Genomic DNA, 6000 nt, shown 5'->3' with positions numbered 1-6000 from the left:
GCTTTAGCTGAGGTCTCTGAATGGCCTTTTATGGGTCCCTGTTTTTCCAGGGCAAGCTTCTGCCTCACTAAACGTTTCTGTTGGGAAAACCTTGCCCTGCAGTTTTGGCTGTCTGCTTTTTTTTTTTTTTTTTTTAAACCACAGCAAGGGCTAGCCCAGTTCTCTCTCCAGCCTAAGGGAATTAGGAGTTTTTCTTTGGGCACTGCTGTGTAACTGCTTTCTTACTGCTCACCAGAGACTCAAAGGGCAGCTCTTTGTTGATGTAAGTTTTAATACGCTGAGAAAATTTATTTTGGGCAGTGATAAACTTCAAAATTACTATTGCCTGAAGCTCCTGCGTCCAGGATCCACCTTGTAAATCACTTTTGGCTTTTGATGACACCCGAACGCATCAGGCTCCAAAGATTCTGAGACCTGAGTGTACAAGGAAGAGGTGGGGATCCGAGAAGAAAGAGAACAGAACGACTATTTCCCAGACCTGACGTGGGTGATGACATAGTTCCTGAAACACAATGCATGGTAATGTTGTGTACAAGTACCACCCGGGGAAAGCCACTGACAACTGGGCAGACCTGTAAGGACATGAGGACTGAAGACTGAAGTTTTTAAGTAGGCCTAGCATTATTCAGGGACATAGCACACTGCTTTCACACATGACCTCTCTAGTCCAAATACCACATGAAATAAAAACCTTTATTATCTCATTCCTCTCTCCCGACTGTGTGTGTGTGTCTGTGTGTGTGTGTGTGTGCGCGCGCGCGCGCGTGTTTGTGTGTGTGTGTGGGGGGGGAGTGTAGGTGGGGGACTTTTTTTTCCTAGGGTCCTTTGAATTCAGTCCCTGCGCTCCAACGCCACTTTTTACACCCAAGGGAGAACAGGGCGTCTCGGACTGCATTTTCCTTAGAGCAGGGTGGGGGTTGGGACGAGGCTTCCCCAACCGCTGCAGCACGGAGAACCGAGGGTCCCGCTGGGGGCAGCGCGGAGGCGCGCAGAGCCGGGGCGCGGGCGGGGCAGGAGGCTGCAGAGTCCTGCGCGCCGCCGCGCTAGCTGCTGGGTCACAGCCCTAGCCGCGCCGCCTGCTCGGCGAGGAAGTGACGACTGCGCCGTCCGGAGAGCAACAAAGTTTGAGTCTGCGGGTCGCGCTCGCCTGCGTCCCGCGCCCCCTCGGAGCTACCCAGGGATCCAGCGTGCAGGTGAGTCGCGGGTACCGAGTACTCTTTCCTCGGTGGGGGCGCCGACGTGGAGCTCCGGGCGGGAGGGGGGATCCAGAATTCGTTGGGGTTTGGCGTCGCCGGCCGGGCCCTGGGGCGCCGGGAGTGGGGGGTGCAGGAGAGGGGCAGGGTGGCGGAGATCTCGACCGGTGTCGCGCTCAAGTGGCTGCTTTGCCTCGGGTCTGAGACTGGCATGGCTGCAGCCTAGCCCCCTCTGGGAGTGATCCCTGAGCGCAGCGATGCCGGGAAGGGGCCTCCCCAGACCTGAGACCGGAGCCAGCCCTACACACCGCTCCCCATCTCTTCGGGTTGCGTGCAGCTGCTTTTCCAGCCCTCCCCGGTGTTTCCCCGGGAAACGTTCTCTTCCTCTATGCAGCCCTCTACCAGGTTGCAGGAAGGAAGTTACAGGAACTTTCCCTCTACTTTTGTTTGCTCGGCCTTGCAGTGACGAAGAGCAGAGTAACTCACAAGTATGGGTCAACAGCCCTATCCATTTCCAACTAACAAAACCCGATTTGTCCCCAGGCTCCTCCCGACTCTGCACTTTTCTTCCCTCCCCACCACGCCCCGAACCCAACGGTAGGCTCTTTAAGGCCTAACACTTTGCAATTTAGCCATAAAAACTGTCAGCACACCCACGTACATATGTGAGTGTTTTCTATATAAAACCCAGAAAGCCGCTTCCAGTGGACTCCGTGGCATCTTGTTCTTTTCTGTGTTCTAAAACTGCTAGGGCTGCAGGAGTTTTGCCTGGAAACTTTGATGATGGTTCCCGCCGCCCTCCATAGCCTCGTGGCTCTGGGTCTTTAAAGAACAGCTGAGAAGTTTATGACATCTTTGCATAGTAGCAGGGGTCTTGGCGTGGCCCAGCAGCTGGCGCCCGGGTTCCTTAGTTTGTGCCTGAAGCGGCGAGGACAGGGATGTGTGCAGGAATGTTTGTACAGGCATCGGACAGTTGGAGATGGGATGTCTAGAGGTTGAATGGTGCAGTCCCTTAGCAGCAGCTTCCTGCCGGTCTGTAATTACAGCGTGATTGCACAGTCAGGCTTTGTTGGCGTGGATGTTTATACACACGCTATTGTGCAAGCTCTTGGTGGTGGTGAACAAAACGTAGATTTGCATTGCAAATGCTTAAGGCGGATCTGGGCCTGAACTACAGTCCCCGAGTTCTCCCAACCCTTTAACTTTTGCTGGATGGTTTGTTTCCTTGCCTCTCCCTTAACCTCTGACTGCTCGCTGATCTCCCAAGAGTTTGGAGCCTACTCCGGAAAGCAGCCTCAGACTTTCTATTACTTACTACAGAATAAATATCTTAGGCAGCCTGAACACTGTGCCAAGAACTGTACCTTCACTTGTCCTGAGAAAATGTGGGATGACATCAGCAGGAAAAGGAGATAGGAGGTGACTATCCAACCCTGTTTGAATTAGCAGAATTGCAGGATTGGACCTAGCTATAAAAAAGAATCACAGGTCATGTATGTCTGAGCTGGCCAGCCAGACTTTGAGCCTTGAAGTATCAGCTGCAGACATTTAGATGGGTCCTAATTCCTTTATTGTGTTCTGGGCAAAGGGGAAACGTGCTTAGAGGCTAAAGGAAATATGCCAGGGCTCCAAGACTTATGTGTCTGTGTTGTCCGTGGGTGTGGGGGTGAGGGTGAGTCACAGGTTTTCTGTAGTGTGGTCCTACACCTACTTCCCCAGTACAGCCTACTACTGAACAGTCCAGCCCACAGTCCAGGGGACTTCCTATCTATCCAAGTGCTGCCCTGCAGGAAACAGGCTCTCTTGGTTACTTTTCTATTGATGGGAAGAGACACTGTAACCAAGGCAACTTATAAAGGAAAGCATTTAATGGGAGGCTTGCTCACTGCTTCAGAGGGTGAGCCCATGATCATCACGGTGGGGAGGCAGGCTTGGCTCTGGAGCAAGAGCTGAGAGCTTATATCTGATCCACAAGCAGAAGGTTGGGGGAGGGGGGCCAGGGGCACTGAGCCCAGTCTAGGCATTTGAAAACTCAAAGCCCACTTTCCAGCAACACACCTCCTCCAACAAGGCCACACACCACAATCCTTCCAAAATAGTTCCACCAACGAGGGACCAAGGATTTAAATGTATGAGTCTGCAGGGGTCATACCCATTCAGGCCACCACAGGGGCCCAACCTGCACACAGGAGAAGGCTAACAGCTTTTTGAGAGCGTCAACTGTCGTGGAGGACTGCGTAATCCTTCCGACACACTCAAAGAAGCGAGTGCTGGATTTGGCCATCCTCCTGTCACCTCAAATGTCAATCACACAGTTCCCTGCTCTGTTACTGTGTGACCGCTTGGCACCCACCCCCTGTAGGGCACGCCTGGCCCTCTGCTCAGAGCAGCAGGAATGGGTGACCGTAACTTGCTGCTGTTCCGTTATGGTTTCCCGAGCCAAACAGTGGAATTTCACTTGGAAGCCAACCGCTGGTTTGCAGCCTTGGGTCATCTGTATGTCACTGGCATGGTGACGACTTGCTAGACCATCATAACATTTGGGCACAGTATCTGCGTGCTTTCAGAGAGTGGAGGAAAAACTTGTAAAATCAGGAGAGTTCTGGAAAGTCTAGTTCCTCAGTAGCTACAGGGGAATGGATTTAGAACAAAAGCCCCACTGCAGTAGGAGTCGGCCTGGAATTATGCAACCCACTAGCCCAGGGGCATATTGAGTGTTTACTGAACTTGTCTGTCAAGGTTCTTGTCACCTGACCAGAAAACCCGCCTCAGTGAGGTCCTAGTGATACCAAGATTGATGGGAGGGAGGGAGGGAGGGAGGGAGGAAGGGAGGGAGGGAGGGAGGAAGGGAGGGAGGGAGGGAGGGAGGGAGGGAGGAGCAGGCTTCCTTCTGACCCCCCAGAGGAAGAGAACTCTGAGTTTATGATCTTTTATGTCGCTGATGAGACTGCAAACACTAAAGCTTTCCTGGTGTGGCTGGCAGGATGGCAGGGAGGGGCCTCTTGCAAGGCCTCTGCTCCCAGAGCTGTGGAGTCATCTGCAGCAGTCTGTCCCCACATCTCCAGTTTGGCCTGGCTGAGTCTTACACAGAACTCAGGCCCTTCCCTGCTTCACTAGGCTTTGCCTTGGTTCAAAGAACTTGCCCCATGGTGGTACTCGGTCCTCCCCCACCTTAAGGAACCGCTTGACGTTTCCGCTCAGTCCAGAGCCCCTCCTGCTACCTTGCCTTGCACGGTTAGAATCAGCAGTGAAAACCAAGCTCTGACTCAAAACCTGACGTAGGCAACAGATACGTTTATTGCTCCAATAGGAAATGGTACGGGGGATGTTTCTGGAGTTCAGCAACTCCAGGAAAAAAAATAAAATCAAAACGGTCCTGGGAGAAGCAGATTTTGTGAAGAAGATGGTCTCAGTGTGGAAGGCCCTTAATGTGGTCCAAGCTGAAACTATTTCTAGCCTTCTGCCTCTTCCTGCTGCCTTGGGCCCTGCACGACCGATGCAGTGTTTTGACATAACTCACCTCCAAAGGTGGGAGGTGGAGCAGCCCTGGCTGAAGAGGACACTCCACACTCTGAAGAAAGTGCTGTAATCTTCCAGATGCTGCGGTTGGCCATGTGGAACCACACGCGGGCCCGGTTCCCTCTGTAAAGCAGCCCTTGCTTGAGTTCTCAATGAAGCGTTTCTTTGTGAGACCCTTAAACCTTCTTTTTCTGGTCCACACGACATGGGGCCAAAGTGTTAGGACTTTGTGTCTTAAGCACCACTTGAAGTACACACGAGGCTTATTCAAAGCCTCAGATAAAGGGCTCCTCTGTAATCTTAACTTAAATGCCAGTTGGCAAGGATCATCCTTCTGCCCGGCGGCCTTCAGTGGTTCCCCACTGTCTCCATGGTAAGGATCTAACTTCTAGGCTGGCGGTCAGGGCCTTCCACACAGGAGTCTGCCCTCCGTTGCTCTCCTGCTTCAGATCACAGCCCTGACCCAGTGACCCGCTGCGGGTGTTTGTCCAACCACTGGTGGCAAGCGTGCTGGCCTCTCATGCATTCCTGGAGGCCTGGAATACCTCCCTCTTCCTCTCTTCCACTTGGCTCAGCCCTGCTGACTTCCTGTTCCCTTCCCTGGCATTTCCCTGCCCCACCCAGTCTCTGCCTGGGACTCTGGTAACATCCACTGGGGCCTTCTGCTGAAGAGAACCTTAGTCCCGGTAATGGGGTTTTCAGCTTCTCTTCTGAGCATGGCTTTACTCAGACCTTCAGCTTCTTAAACATAGCTTTAGATAAATAACATTGATCAGTTCAAAACTAGGCTGGGTGCTCCTGTTTTGTATATATTTATATCTATATATATATTTATATATAGACCTGTTCCTCTACTTACAGAACATTTTGGTAAACATGAATTGCTATACATGGATGGTGGTGGTGGTGATGATGATGGTGATGATGATGGTGGTGATGATGATGATGGTGGTGATGATGATGGTGGTGGTGATGATGATGGTGGTGGTAGTGGTGGTTTTGATGATGATGGTGATGATACAAAAAGCTAGAGTTGAATTTGTCTGCTTCTGCATAGGTATGCACATAAGCTAAGCCTCAAACCCCATGATTCCTGGAGTTACTTGCAGACACATTTCCATGTCCGCCTCCCTTGCCCGTTAGCCTGTCCCTGGACCCTTCTGACTCTTCACCTCATTAGCTTTTCCCATGTCTAGCACTGCTCGCTCTCTCTGGGTGTCAGATAGTATCTGTTCCGCAGTAGTGGAGCTCACTCCTCCTTGATCTGATTTGGGTGCCCTGTCCTGCC

General features: G+C 52.1%; 1 protein-coding gene across 1 annotated transcript in view; it reads left to right on the top strand.

Annotated features, from left to right (window-relative positions):
* Nucleotides 1-1030: 1030 nt before the first annotated feature.
* Mideas (mitotic deacetylase associated SANT domain protein) overlaps nt 1031-6000 on the top strand; it is a 66621-nt gene continuing 61651 nt past the window's right edge. The window contains exon 1 of the mRNA XM_008764791.4: nt 1031-1193. The gene's annotated coding sequence lies outside the window, so the exon portion shown is untranslated. The remainder of the gene's footprint in view (nt 1194-6000) is intronic.

The sequence above is a fragment of the Rattus norvegicus genome, chromosome 6 (genome assembly GCF_036323735.1).
Source record: "Rattus norvegicus strain BN/NHsdMcwi chromosome 6, GRCr8, whole genome shotgun sequence".
NCBI lineage: Eukaryota > Metazoa > Chordata > Mammalia > Rodentia > Muridae > Rattus > Rattus norvegicus.
This window is presented reverse-complemented; position numbering and strand designations above follow the sequence as displayed.